Source organism: Equus asinus, chromosome X, assembly GCF_041296235.1.
Source record: "Equus asinus isolate D_3611 breed Donkey chromosome X, EquAss-T2T_v2, whole genome shotgun sequence".
Taxonomy (NCBI): Eukaryota; Metazoa; Chordata; class Mammalia; order Perissodactyla; family Equidae; genus Equus; species Equus asinus.
This window is the reverse complement of record NC_091820.1, coordinates 46662179-46677496: the sequence shown is the minus strand read 5'-3', so window position 1 is coordinate 46677496 and position 15318 is coordinate 46662179.

Below are 15318 nucleotides of genomic sequence, written 5' to 3'. Positions count from 1 at the left end.
GGATGGAGGAACCTGCTTAGCTGGCCTCAGAGGGGTGTTGTCAAGGTCGGATGAGATCACGTGTGAGAGGCTGCTGTAGACTGAATGTTTGTGTCCCTCTCAAATTCATGTGCTGAAACCGAACCCCCAAAGTGATGGCATTAGGAGGTGGGGCCTTTAGGAGGAGATTAGGTCATGAGGGTGGAGCCCTCAGGAATGGAATTGTAGCTCTTATAAAAGAGACCCCAGAGCGCTCCCTCATCCCTTCTGCCACGTGAGGACACAGCGAGAACATGGCCGTCTGTGAGGAAGTCAGCACCCCACCACACGAACCTGCTGGGGCCTTGATCTTGGACTTCCAGCCTCCAGAAGTGGGAGCAATAAAGTTCTCTTGTTTATAAGCCATCTAGTTTGTGGTATTTCTGTGGTATTACAGGAGCCCGAATGGACTAAGACAGAGGGTGTTCAAAACTGTAAGGCAGTAGAGAAATTGAAGGTGTAGTAAGCGTCAGTTAAGGAAGAGAGGGAGAGAGAAAGACAGAAGGAGAGGAGGAGGGCGAGGGAGGAGGAAGAAGTCAGAGGAGGAGGAAGGGAGAGAAAAATATACTGGTTACTAACAGCATAGAATAATACCCAAGGAAATCAATTTTACGTACTCTACACATTTTTATTGGGCACTTTTCTTCATTCCAGGCCCTGTTCTGGATATTAAGGATTCAACGGTGAACCAAACAGGTACAAATTTTGGCCTTCACAGGGCCTACGTTCCAGTGGGGGAGTAAAGTACATAGCGAGCTGGTGAAGTGCTATGGAGAAAGATAAATCAGGAAGGGGGCTAGGGAGGGTGGGGAACAATAGGGTGGTCTGGGAAGGTGTCACAGAGAAGGGGACTTCTGGGTCAAGCCTTGAGGATTGGAAGGAGTTGTTCTAAACAAAGGGAAGAGCCAGGGCAAAGGCCCTAGGTGAGCGTGCACCCAGCCTGTTGGAGGCAGGCAAGGACGCCATGGTGGCTGGGTGGAGAGAGCACTGGGGAGGATGGCAGGACGTGAAGCCAGGGTGGTGGGGGGAGGGGAGGTCATGCAGCGCTGTGTAAGCCACTGTGTTGACTTTGGCTTTACTTGGGGTGAGACTGGGGGCTGTTGGAGGCAGTGAACAGTGAAGCGGCATGGTCTGACATGTTCTGAAGAAGCACTTTAGCTGCCACATTAAGAACAGGCTCCAGGCTGCTCGGTCGCTTACGAGGCTACTGCTGTAATCCAGGTGAGAGCAGATGGTGGTGGCACCAGGACGGCAGTGGCAGGAAGGTGAGAAGTGGCCAGATTCTGGATCAGCGTTTTAGGGTATTGCCAATGACAGGGTTGACTGCAAGAATGGATGAGGAAAAAAAGAGTTAGGGAGGAATCTGAGGTTTTGGACCTGAGCAACTGGAGGACTGGAGCTGCCAAAATGGTGATAGAGAAGACGGGGCAGCAAGGTTCGTGTCGGGGCTGATGGAGAGCGTGGCAGAGTTTGACATGCTGCTTGGGGTTCCCGTGGAGATACCTGCACTGCAGACAGGAATCAGGCAGTCCTCAGAGTGGAAATTCAGCACCACAGGACTGGATGAGGTCACCTAGGAAAAGGGTGTAGACAGAGAAGAGATGCAATGCTGAGGGAGTCCTGGGGCTCTGCAAAGGTGAGAGGTCGGGGGGCCAGCTCCATGGCTGAATGGTTAAAGTTCTGCAGGCTCTGCTTCGGCAGCCTGGGGTTTGTAAGTTCAGATCCTGGGCATGAACCTACTCTACTCATCAGCCGTGCTGTGGAGGTGACCCACATACAAAATAGAGGAAGATTGGCATAGATGCTAGCTCAGGGCTAATCTTACTCAAGCAAAAAAAAAAAGAAAAGGAGGATTGCCAGCAGATGTAAGCTCAGGACAAATCTTCCTCACCAAAAAAAGAAAAAAAATTGGTGAGAGGTCAGGGAGGCAAGAAGGAACCCACAAAGGGGCTGAGAAAGAGTGGCCAGATGGATGAGCAAAACCAGGAAAGGATGATGCCCTGAGCCAAGAACAGGGTGACCTTAGCATCGTGGGCTATTGGAGTAACACCACCACAAAAGTTCCCCCAATAACATCAAAAATCCTTTCAGGGAGAGCGAACTCCTGGAGGCCTTTCTGCCTGGCTCAGTGCTTTCCTGGCCTCCCCTTGTAGACAAAGCTGCACCCAGGCCCCCAGGTGCCTGTTCCCTGTTTCTTTCAACATGCTGCTAGATCACCTGCCCACATCCAGGCCTGGCTTCTGTCCTGCCCTCCGATGTCATATCTCCTGGCACCTGCCCCAGTCCTCAGCGAAGCACCCATGAGCCCCAGTCTGTGTGTGTCTGTCCCAGCTTCACTCTGGTTCCCACCTGGTTCTGGACCCACCATCCACTCCTTCAAATCAGCACCTGCCCGCCCGCATTTGCAGCTGCACTAGCCTCAAATCACCTAGCAGCGCCTCCACGGCGCCCCTCCTGGCACAGGCTTGTTTTTGACTGTGCGCTTGTTGGCCAACACATCCTGTCCATCTATGGCAGCCTTCATCCTCTGGAAATGCTCCAGCAAGCACACCTTCTTTTCTCTCATTTGGTCCACCTCAAAGTTACCCAGCATTCCAAAGACCTGGTAAGCAGAGCCAGTTAGACTGGAGCCGACTTGCTGGTGAAGCAGCACAGAGGCGCCCATGCACACACGCCACCGCCACCACCAGCATCCTTTGCAACCAAATCCATTGCTGAACCACTCAGCTGTCAACAGCTATTGGGAATCATGACTGAAGAGGCCAAAATTGCGTGTGCACATCTCTTCTCTTCTTGCCACTCCGAGGCAGCAAGGGCCCTTAAAACCCGATTAGAACATCCTCCCCTCCGACAGAGTAAATAAATGCTGGTCTCCGAGGAGGGAACGGGGAAGGGAGGCTGGGAGGCATTGGGTGGGTTTTTCCCTTGTCACAGCAACCTCTTCACTCATCGGAGGCTGGCTCAGAGGTTTTAGAGGGAGGCAGGGCTGTAACTCACGAGATTAAAACATGCCCGCTTCTCCTCAGACATGTATTCTATATGAAAATGTGGTTTATGGGCATCAGGTCCACAAATCTAAAGCCCAAGCAATTCTACCTATGACCATCAGTCATGGAAGCTACACTCACTGAGAATGAAAATTTACACGACCACTGTTAGCCCATAACCAGCGACGGAGCGTCCCCCTCCCCAGGAGCCAGGTCTCCCTGACAACAACTATCCGCCCCGTTTTTACTGGCTGGTACCCAGACGAGTGGCAATGACTCTCCAATGTGAGTATTTATCATGAGACGCTCTCAAGGCCCATCTCTTCTACTTTGTAGAGAGGGGACTAAACTAGGAATCAGAGAAAAGAGGTTGATTTCTACCTCTGCTACTGACCGCCCAAGTGCAATTCAGCCTTTCACCCTCTCCATCTCAGTTTCCTCCTCTGCCCACCTGCCAGGAGAACCTCATTTGCAACAGTTGTTACCAGAATTGTCAAATTCCGCAGAGCAGAGTGGTAAAGCCCTTAGGCTCTGGAGTCAGACTGCTTTTCAAATTCGGACTCTGTCGCTGACTCTGCAACCTTGGCTGAGTTAGTTAACCTCTCTGTGCGTAAATTTCCTCCCCTGTAAAATGAAGGTAAGAACAATACTTGCCTCGCAGTGGTGTTATGAGAATTAAAGGAGTTCATATTGGTATAGGGCTTAGAACAGTGCCTGGCACGTGGTAAGTGCTAAATAAGTGTTAAATCAAATTCATTCCTTCAACATTTATTGAGCACTGCATTCGTTTCCTAGGAGAGCCAGAACAAAGTACCATGAACTGAGGGGCTTATTACAACAACAGAAACGTGCTTTCTCACAGTTCTGGAGGCTGGAAGTCCAAGATCATGGTGTCGGTGGGGTTGTTTCCTTCGGAGGGCTGTGAGGGAGACCCCTCTTGGCTTGCAGAAGCATCACCCCAATCTCTGCCTTCATCTTCACATAGTGTTCCCCTCTGTGTGTGTCTCTGTGTCCAGATTCCCCTTTGTTATAAGGACACCAGTCAAAGTGGACTAAGACCCACCCTCATGACCTCGTCTTAACTTGACAACACCTGTAAAGACCCAATCTCCAAATAAAATCACATTGTAGGGCACTGGGAGCCAGGACTGCAGCGTATCTTTTCTGGGGGAAACAATTCAGCCCATAACAATACCTACTAAGGACCAAATGCTCTGCAAAGTGCTGAGAATAGCAAAATTAATGAAACGTGCTTGTGCCTTAGGGAGTTCACATTTGAATGTGGGAAACAGATTTATGGGCATTAACTCAGTAAATATGGTACCAGGAAATACACAAAAGACAAGACAAAAGGAACAGGGGCAGTGGCACCAGAAAAGGGATTTCAAAAGGCTTCACGCGTGTGCTGGGCCTTCAAGGATTAGCTGGATTGACGTGCCCCAAAGGGGTAACACAGGATCAGAGCCACGGGAGTCTGGAAGCACATGGTGTTTTCCGGGAGCTCAAGTCCTTGATGTGGCTGTAGTGTCAGATGGAACTTGGGAAAGATGAATCCAGAAACATTGTTAGAACCAGATTTCGAAGGGCCTTGATGTCCAGATGGAGGAGTTTTCATTTTATCCTCTAAGTACTTGTCTTAGGTCAAGATTCCCAGAAACAGACTCAGAGATAAGGATTCCTGTGAAAATAATTTATTAGGAGACGTGACCAGGAAGAGCTTGAAAGGGAGCAGGGAAAGGTCAGCAGCCAAGCCGAGGGGCCGTAGTAAGCACCGTCCCTCCAAGGGCAACTTTAGCCCCATCCTGCAGAGGAACTCTGCAGACAGAGTTGTCCAGATGGGAGCAAGGGGGCTGCAGGACTTACAGCACCCACCGGTCAGTCACCGGCTCAGCGCTGTCTCCAAGCACTTCGGGCTGTCCACACTCCATGGCACAGGTGAAGTGGCTCTGGCGGCCTGAGGACAGTCCCTCAGCAAAGAGATACTGGCTGTCAGGAGTGGAGGCACGCTGGAAGCCGACGTTCACACGAATGGCAAAGAGATGAGGGGGTGAAGCACTGACAGTGTCTGCTACACTTATGGAGAGTCGTTACACTGTGAATCAAGGAATCAGTGACCTATCTCTGTGTCAGAAATCTAACTGGTAACGGTGTAAACAAATGGAATGGCAGGGAAACAGTAGCGGCTAGGCAAGCACTTAGAAAGCCATGGCAATGGTCCAGGCAGGAGCTACCGGGGACCCAAACAAGGGTGGGGGATGGAGAGGGGGAGACTAGAGCGGAGAGGGGGAATTAGAGAAACATTTACAGCTAGGATCTGAGGACCATTTGGCTTTGAGGGGATAAGGAATATAAAGCAAGTTTACTGAAGAAGGTGGGAGGATGGTGTTGGACATGCTGAATGTGTACAGGATCGCCAGCTGGAAATGCCCAGTAGGCTCGTGAAAATATGGTCCTGGACATCAGGAGAGAGGCTGGAGCTGGAGCTATAAGTTAGGAAGGCATTGGTGTGTAAGTGGAAGATGACAGTAGGAGCCAGGCAAAAAGGGTATAGAGTCCGAAAAAAGGTCAAGAAGAGAACACTAGAGTATGGCAATCCTTGAGAGATGAGCCAGGGAAAGAGAGGAAGAAAGAGCAATAAGATAGGTTTAGAACTAGAAGAGATGTGTAGCAGGAGGCAAGTGAAGAAGAAGTTGCAGGAAGGAAAAGGCGGTTAATGGCATTTATTGATGCCTAGATGTCAAAGGAGGGTAAGGATTGAATAGAATTCGTTACATTTGACTATCACACAACCACGGTGGAGGGAAAAATCACATTGTACTAGGCTGAAGGGAAAACAGGAGAAACAGGGGTAACAATGTATACCGGTGCTACCCAGAGCTTAGTCCACAGACTAGCAGCATCAGCATCATCTGGGAGCTTGTTAGAAACACAAATTCTTGGGCCTCATCCCAGACTTACTGAATCAGAAATTCTGAGGGTGGAGTCCAGAAATCTGTTTTTAATAAACCCTCCAGGTGATTCTGATGAAGGCTAAAGTTCGAGAAGCACTGATGTATACAACTTTCAAGAAGTTTGACTGTCAGCAGGCAGTGCCAAGTTAGGATCGAAAATTGGACAGTACTTCACAAATAGAAGGAGGTCCTGAGAGAACATAGAGAGAGTCCATTGGTTTTGTAACTAACGAAGAATAGACAGCCTGCACATTATCAGCTGGCGTGGGTGAGACTGACATCCGGGAGCAAACTGCTAAGACAAGCACCCAGTGGAAATGGGGCGTCTGTTTCTTCTAGAGCACAAAAATCGTCATCTGGATGATAATTTTCACGTAGATCCCTTCCAGCATCTTAACCCGAGCAGTGACTGGTTATGACTATGTGTACCCAGTGCAAAACCAACCATCAACCAGGTCACAAGAAACAATTAAACGTCTGTGTTTTTAGAGGCAGCTAAGTTGAGATACTAAAGTGAGATGGTTGTGGCAAATCTTGCTGCAGAACCTAGACTTCTATTTTCTGATGTTGACTTTCATTCCAGTTTTCTATTGCTGTGAAACAGGCCACCCCAAACCTACTGGCATAAAACCACAAGAATCAGTTATTGTTATCATGGCCGTTGGTCCTAGCGATTGCCTGGGCTCAGCTAGGCGATTGGAGCTGTGGTTTCAGCCATGCGGTGGCTGATGCTGGAGTCATCTCAAAAGCTTGCTCATTGCATGTCTGGCTGTTGACGCCAGCTGTTAGCTCAGACCTCAGTGGGAGCTGTTGTCAGGAACATCTCCATGTGGCCTCTCCATGTAGTCTGGGCTTTCTCACAGCATGCTGGCTGGGCTCCAAGGATTGTGTCCCAAAAGAGAACCTGGCGGAAGCTGTACTGCCTTTTTTTGACCCAGCCTTGCAAGTCACATAACCTCACTTCTGCTGTACTCTACTCGTAGAGGCAGCCATACAGCCTGCCCAGATTCAGGGGGACGGGGGGTGGTGCACAGACTCATCCTTTGCATGGGAGCGAGACAAGGTTCCAGAAGAGCATGTAGGGCAGAAATTATTGTTTTAGCCATTTGTGCAAAATACAATCTGCCACAGAAAATAAATTCTCAATGGTCAACCCCATTATGACCTTGCTCCTTGTAGCAGGTAAGCTCCAGCCCGTCTCTAATTACCCATGACCAGGCTGATTTGTCATTCCGGTGACCTTCCTTCAGAGGAGGAGCATGGACAGTTGGAAGGCAAATCCTCAGAAGGCCTCCACGGCCAGCAATACTGCGTGGGTCCAGGCTGGAGGCTCTGGAAACCCCCTGCTGAGAGTCCCTTCCTCCTTTAGGAGTTAAGCACGGGAAGGGTGTGGTGGCTGGAGGGACAAAAGGAATTGATCAACAGCCGGAATGACATCACCCCCTCTCTTTGTTCATTTTTCATTATTGTTGTGGTTCTTTTTCCTGTGTTTAATTTCTCTCCTTCCTCATTCTCCCCTAGGACCTCCCCCTGAGAGATGGGGTTGGGGGGTTTGATTGATTGGTGCTGAAAGCAGGGAGGTTGCAAGTAGAGAGAGATCACCTTACCCCAGATAGTTTCCATGGCAACAGGGACAGGTTGGTGGGAGGGGCGGGCGATAAGGGCCCCACTTTGGGGTTCAGTGTGTGGTGGAGGTGAAGGCTGGAGTGTTTACAGTGGAGAGAGAAAAAAACAGCCTGTTCAGCTGGGTCAGGGAGTGGAAACATTATTCGAGACAGCTTGGAGGCTGGCCTTCGCTGACCTCTCGCCCTTCCCTCTCCCCTTGTTCATTACCCGACAACCTTAGCAGCAGCATTTGCGTGCCTGCCACCCCTCGTCCTGACTTGCAGCCCTTCTGGTCATTATTTCCTCCAGGAAAAGCTCTCTCCTCCTCCTTCCTCTCTCTGCCCTCACTTCTCTTGTTCTGTGTTGGCTTCTAACCTAGGAGAAGCAAGAAGCCCAGTTCCCATCCCACCAGGTCCTGGGTGAGGGAGACAGCCCAGCTTCCTGCCGCAGCCTGGGTGGGGGGTGTCCCCTGGCCCTCCCTCCCGCCTCCCACAACAGCCTTCACCTGGCATTGTTCCTCGGGGCCGGAGGTCACTGGGAAAGAATCTGAGGAATCGCCGAAGGCCATTAATTAGCCCAGAATACACAGGAAGGCCCGAATGGTGACCACCCAGGCACTGGACACCGGTGTGTGCTCTCCCATGCCTAGCACTCCAACACTGCCAGACCTGGCCCGCTAAGGTGAGGTGTGGCCTAGCAGTTCCCCTTGAAAGCAAAGAGAGATTTTCACCCTTTTGCTTTGAGGTTACTCCTCCCTCCCCAAGGACGGATCCAGAAATTGACTTTCTCTGCCCTCCCCCCACTGCCTTCCCTCCTCCATCTCTTAACTCACTGGTGCTGACGGCCCCACACTCAAGGACTACAGCGCACTTAGGTGCTCTCCGCTCAGTTTCTTTAGCCCCCGTTGGTTTCCTTCAGTGTTACTGAGCAACAGAAATCTCTGGGGTTGCCTCATCCTAGCGTAAATGTTCCTCCAGTTCCCCGAAGGAAGGTGCAGAGTGGGGGAAGCAAAATGGAGGCCCTCCAGCCTGGACTGGCAACCACGAGGACTGGGGGGTGCCCCGGGTATCAACAGGCAGGTCCACTGACTCTCCCCTAGACTGGGGCCTGCAAGGCCAGGGGCCAGGTGATGTTTCTCTCTGGATCTTAAGGGTCTTTTCAGTGCCCGACACATAGGGGGACTTCAAAATGCATGCTGTTTCTCAACAAGTTAAACAAGTACAACTACCATACGACCCAGCAATTCCACTCCTAGGTATAGACCCCAAGGAATTGAAAGCAGGGCCTCGAACAGATACTTGTACAGGAGTGTTCACAGCAGCATCATTCACAATAGCCAAAGGTGGAAACAGCCCAAATGTCTATTAATGAACAAATGAGTAAACAAAACGTGGTCTATCCGTACAATGCACTATTACTCGGCCGTAAGAAGGAATGAAATTCTGACACATGCTACAAGGTGTATGAGCCTCAAAAATGTTGTCTTAAGTGAAAGAAGCCAGACACAAAAGAGTGCCTATTGTCTCCTTCTATTTACGTGAATTGTCCAGAGTAGATAAATCTATAGAGGCAGAAAGTAGATTAGTGGTTGCCAAGCGCTGGGGGGAGAAGGGATGGGGAGTGACTGCTAATGCGTGTGGGGTCTCACTCAGGGGCGTGGAAAAGTTCTGGAACTAGAAAGTGGTGATGGTTGCAGAACATTATGAATGCACTTCATGCCACGGAACTGTACACTTTAAATGGGAAATTTTCTGACATTTGTATTTAACCACAAGGAAAACAAAATGCGTGCTGTAAGGATGCTGCGCCCGTTAGGAGCCAGGGCTCCAGAGACTTGGAGCTGTCTGCACTTATGGCGACCGGCCGAAACCGCGCTGGCTTTCCTGGGGCTACCTTGGTTTTAGCCTGGAAGGGTCTCCATTCCGGGCACAGCGGGCTGATTGCTGACTCCCTTCGCCCTGGAGTCCTGCCTCCGCCTGTCTGCGGGAGCTGGGGCAGCAGCCTTCCCTTATCTGAGTCTCGGTTTCCTGCCCTGGGGGTGTGCTGTGGGGTTAGATGGAACAATAAATAATAACACAAATCTCAGCCTGAATCTGAGCCTGAATCTCAGTACTGAGTACCCCGGGCGCTGTTCTCAACCAGGGCTCCTAGGGTGCACTGGAACTCGCTGGGGGCTTATAAACAGGAGGACTTGGCTTCAGCAGCTCTGGGGCAGGGCCTGAGAGCCTGCATTTCTGACGAGCTCCCGGGGGATGCGGAAGCGGCTGGTCCACAGATCACACTTGGAGTACCAGGGTTCTCAACTCTCTACCCATGTTAATCTGTTTAATCCCACAACATCCAAATGAGGACAGAACGATTCTATCCCCGTTCTACAGACAGAGCCAGAGGAGAAAGGAAGCTCCGGGACTCGCCCAAGGTCACAGAGCTAGGATAGGGTGGCAGAGCTGGGACTGGAACCCAGGGCAGTCTGGCAACAGGCCACAGTGGTAACCAACCCCTTTTTCTGCTGCCCAGATAATGTGGGGAAAGGATTCAGCGCCAGGCCTGCCACGGGGTGACCTTTCAAAGAATAGTAGCTATTGTTGTCATGAGTTACATTAGAAGCCTCCTTGTCCTTGAGAAAGTCAGTCATCTTTTCAGAGTCTTCACTCAACCACACGGTCTCTAATGGCCCTCCAGCTCTCATCTCATCTGCAGGCAACGGGCAGCCCTCCCAGCCAAGAGTTCAGAGCAGAACACTTGTCTTTGATTTCAGTAAGTTTTTCGGGACTTCTCAGGAGCTGGGCCCCAGGGATGGGCTGCTCTGCGACTCTGACTCTTGTCTACAGGACGCAAAGCAAGGCGGATGAGTCTCCCACCCTCTCATTCAACAGAAAGCCCCCTCCGCCGCCCCCCCACAGGGAGCCACGGATGACGACTTCCTCATATCTGTAGTCCCCAGTGTCTAACCCAGGCCCTGGCACAAGTGCTCGAAGAACACCGAGTCCCTGTTAGCCACTCCTGTGCCTCTCAAGTCCGTTTGCCACTCTGTAAAATGGAGACATTAATACCGACCTAGAGTTCTATGCAGTGAAGTCAGTTACGAACAATCCTTTCCCACGGTACTGCGAATCCATGATTAAACACCTACTGTATGCCTAGGACTATGCTGCAGCCAGAGAGAGAGGCATCTGAAACAGAAACCTCCCTGGCCCCCATCTGGCAGTTTTGTGATTTCTCATGGCAGATGGTTCTAAAGAAACTGGGGGTCAAGAGGCAGACTGCATAGCACAATTGAGTGTTTTTAGGCCTTCTGACCAGGGTGTGGGAGGGAGCCCAGGAAGGCTCTGTGAGAAAAGGGGAGGACAGGCTTGATCTGGGTCTTGATCAAAGTCCAAGAAAATATTTGGATTTAGAGAATAGAGGAGGTTTCCCAAGCCAGAGAAATACCAGGAGCTGACAGCTGTCACCCCGTCCCCTGTAGGCCCTGTTCAGAGTCTCCTGGACTGTTCTGGGCTGGGAGGGAGTGCGAGGCTGGAAGCTGGGCAGAGAGGGCAGCCAGTAGGACCTCCGTGGGCTGGGGCTCCTCGGAGTCAGTTTGTGCCAGAGAGGGCTGTCTTGAAGTGGTCCCCGCCCGCCCAGGCAGACCCACAGCCTCCTCAGTCTTTTCAGCTCTCGCTGCCCCCTCCTCCCCGCCCAGGCCCTCCGCAGGGACAGCTTCCAGAGGTCTCCCTGAATCCATATGTGGGTTTTGGCTCTTCCTGTTTTTGGCTCTGCTGAGCGGCGGGGGATTTGAGGGGTGCTTGTGTGATTTGTACAGCTGTCATTAGGGTAATTGCACGATATTTTCCCAAATTTCTCTTGCAGCTTCAGGCTGGGTTTCCAAACTTCCTGCCCTAACAGGGGCTCTGGTGAGAGGGGGCTGGCTCTGAGCCTTCTCGGCAGCTGCTGATGGCACCCGGGGCAGCCCTCCCCGCTATTCCCATGGGACCAGGCCCCAGGGGAGAGGGGTGGAACGGGGCCCCTGGATTGGAGGCGCAGTGGCTTCAGACAAAAGGCACAATTGTGGCCATTGGTAATTGTACCCAGTGTCGTTTCCCTCTCTCAAAATGGAAACAGATACAAATCAACCCATGTCTCTTCTGAAAAAGCAAAGATGTCTTCTCGTGACACCAGGATTTGGAAAGTCCCTTCACTGTACTCAAAGAAGGATGACAGACCAAAACGCTGCATCCCATTTCTCAGCAACTTATCAGCTCAGCCCAAATTATCCACAAAGTGAGGGTCTGAAGGTGGCTTAGGTTAGTGCCCAGGCAGCTGGCGTTGAAACGAAGTAGGGAGCTGTGTGGGCCAGGCCCAGGTGGGTATTCAGGGCACTTTCGGCAAGGCGAGTTAATGGATGGCAGGAGGAATGAACGCTGGGGACAAGTTTGGATCTGACTGGTGAAGGATTACCTCCTTCCTTCTCAAGTGAGTTTGCCCACCCGCTTCCCACTCAGCCTGACAGGTTAATTCTCTGGACTGACTCCTCTAGCTTTCCCAAACACACACACACACACACACACACACACACTGTGAGAAGGAGAGTAACCCCTTTTTTTCTGCTTGTGTGTGGGAGCTGGGATGAGAAGAGGCGTGGTCCACGGCTCCAAACCAAGCCCTTTCAAAAAGGGAAAAAGTGCTGGGGCCGACACTCCCCGGACCTGGCTTTCTAGACAGCTGGGGAAAGATTCTCAGCCGTGGGTCCTCTGAGGCTGGAACAGCCAGGGAGATCACAGGGCAGATCTGCCGGCTTCAGGCCTCGGGGCTCGTGTTCCTTCTGACCTGCTGGCTGGGGAGCTGGATGCACCGTGGAGAGCCTCGTCACTTAGCATCGTGTCTGCTCCGACATGATGCCTCCGAGTAATGTAATTTATATTTCATGCACAATTGAAGCAGCTAATGGTGTAATTCTCCAAGGGGGAAACAAGTTGTTATAGTGTTAATTACATTGCAGGCGTGTTCCCTCTCCTTTGCCCCCCAAGTGCTCCAAGGGAAGTTACAAGGTAGCAACTGAGTGGGTGCCCAAGACAGTGGCTTTGGTGGGCTCCCCCAGTGTCAGAGCTGGGCAATGGCGGGAGGGCCAAGGATGCCTTTTTCCTCCAAGCTGGGGGCGGGGCAGGGGCGGGGAGGGCAGGGGGGTGTGGGGTGGTTTGGCTTAAACTGCCTGGTGGTCGGGGTTTCCTTGTCCAGCCTGATAGTGGAATCCCACTGGGATAGGGTGTGTCTTTCTGTTCACTGGGACACTGCTGGGGAGCGCAAAGTAGAAATGATACATTTGGGAAAGGAGGAAAGACCATCGAAACGAACCAAACCTAGTCTAGAGGTCGACAGAGGACACTATGGAGGGTGGTGGCTGAGCATGTGGCCTCTGAGGGCAGACTGCTGGGATTTGAAGCCCAGTTCTCCCACTTGGAAGCTGGGGACCTCCCAGGAAGGTTGCTTCACCTCTGAGCGCCTCAGTGTTCTCAACTATAGAATGGGAATAACGAGTCATTAGCCTCACAGGCTTGCAGTGAGGCTAAAGGGAGTCAACAGGCATGTAGTACCTAGAACACTGGCACATAGCATGTGCTCAGTAAATGTAAGTTCTTATGGCAGGAGGGTGTAAACGGAGTTAAACTGTCATAAGTTTCTGGGATTTTCTGTGACGTGGTTAAATACATATTTTCTCTATGTTCGTGCAAGCTAAATCTACTGAAAAAGAATAAATGTCTTGCTTTTCAAAAGGAGAAATGTAGATTTTGAGGAATTATAGAAGCATAAATTGAGGATGATTCCTAGGAAAAAAATCTTTGTCAACTATTTAAAAAGTGGTTTCTGAATTCCTGGCAAAAGAAAGAAAGAGAGGGGGGAGGGGAGCAGAAGAAGGAAGGGAGGGAGGGAGGGTGAGAATCAGCATGGATTCATTATATACAGGTCAGGCCAAACTTCCTCTGTATCTTTTTACAAATAAAACAGAGTGAGTCACCCAATAGATCAGGGAAAAGGAATACGCCTAATGATTCTTAATTTATGCAAAGCACTTTACAAAATCTCACAGCTTATCCTTATGGAAAATATGGACAAAAGTGGGCTGGCTGGTAGTACAGTTTGCTGAATTATAGCTGATTGAATAACTGCGTGCCTATCTGGGTTTGAACCCCACTTCTGGTACCCATTCCTGTATTGCTCAGGGTAGGCTAACAGCTGTAACCAACATCCCCAAAATCTCAGTGGCTTAAGCAAGAAAACTGCTTTCTCCCATCACAGCACAATGTAATCAGCAAGAGGGGCTTTGCCCCCACATAGTCATTTGGACACACGGGTCCTTCCATCTTCTGATGCTGCCATCTTTAATTTATGGCCTCCAAGGCTTTTGGAGAAGGGAAAGAGGAGAATGTTGTGTGGGAAGATTTCTGCAAGCCAGGACTAGAAATGTGTATATCATCTCCACCCACATTCCACTGGCCAGAATTCAGTCACATGGGACCATCTGGCAGCAAGGCGCTGGGAGATGAGGTTCAGCCATGTGGCCAAGAAGAAGAGGAGGATATGGATAGTGGTGATCACCAGCGGCGTCTTCCACAGCTATTGATATGCACACATGTCAGGCTTCAGGGAGGTCTCTGGTGGCAAGCCAAATTCCATCTCTTGCTCTGCCCTAAGCAACACTATTTTTTTTCAATGACTTGGTTGAAGACACAGAACGTGCCTTATTATCCCTTTAGTGTGTAACTCATTCAGGCAAGCTTGTGTAAAGGCAGCTTACTGCGAGGGTCTGGTAAGAGAGCCATATGGCTAGATCTCACACTGATGGATTATTGCAGAAATGGAAGAACCCAACGCACCCTTAGGGGCTGGATTATCCCGTCCACCAGCTCCCCTTCCACAGGCAGCAGGAGTTCACTGATGTCCACTTGATGCCCTGTCTTATGTGTGATTCAGCCACACTTGGGGACTCGCCTCCATCTGTATGTCCTTCTACTTCCTCTCCTCCCACCAGGTGAACGCTTCTCTGGCCGGCTTCTCAGTGGCTGTTCATGAGAGGGAAGGAGGGAGCACATCTGATTTCTTCAGGGGAGGGTTGTGATCCCTGCTTAGGCAAAGGGTGAGCTTTTCACGCCAGATCCGCTTATGGGCATTTGGGCAGTATAGGCCTTGGCTGACTTCAGATAGGAAATTAAGCTTTTTAGCAAGTTTCCAGGTAAAACCAAGCTGGAAACAGAGGCCATTATGATAGATGAAAAACTAAGCCTTGCGAAGATTTCGCTGGACTGGAGTGATGAGCTGAAGTCAAGGAAATTAAATTGCATCTTTCAGAGGCCCAGCGGGGACAAATCACACACACTCAGAAGGTTTAATTGAAGAGAACGTAACGCAGGGGCTGTTTACAGAGGTGGAGGTGGGGTTCAGGGAACTTACGTTGAATGGTGACACACCCAGGGGCTAGCAGGAGCAGGAGGTTGTGACTACTCCTAGGCCTGTGCTGTGGACCGAATGTTTGTGTCCCCCCAAAATGCACATGTTGAAATGCTAACCTCCGAGGTGATGGTGGTAGGAGGTGGGGCCTTTGGGAGGTGCCTAAGTCATGAGGGTGGGGCGCCCCTGAATGGGGTTAGTGCCCTGATAAAAGGACACAAGACAGCTTGCTTTCTCTTGCTCTGCTCTCTGCCATGTGAGAATACAAGGAGAAGACAGCTATCTACAGACCAGGAAGCTGGCTCTCACCACACACCAGATCTGCTGGCACCTTC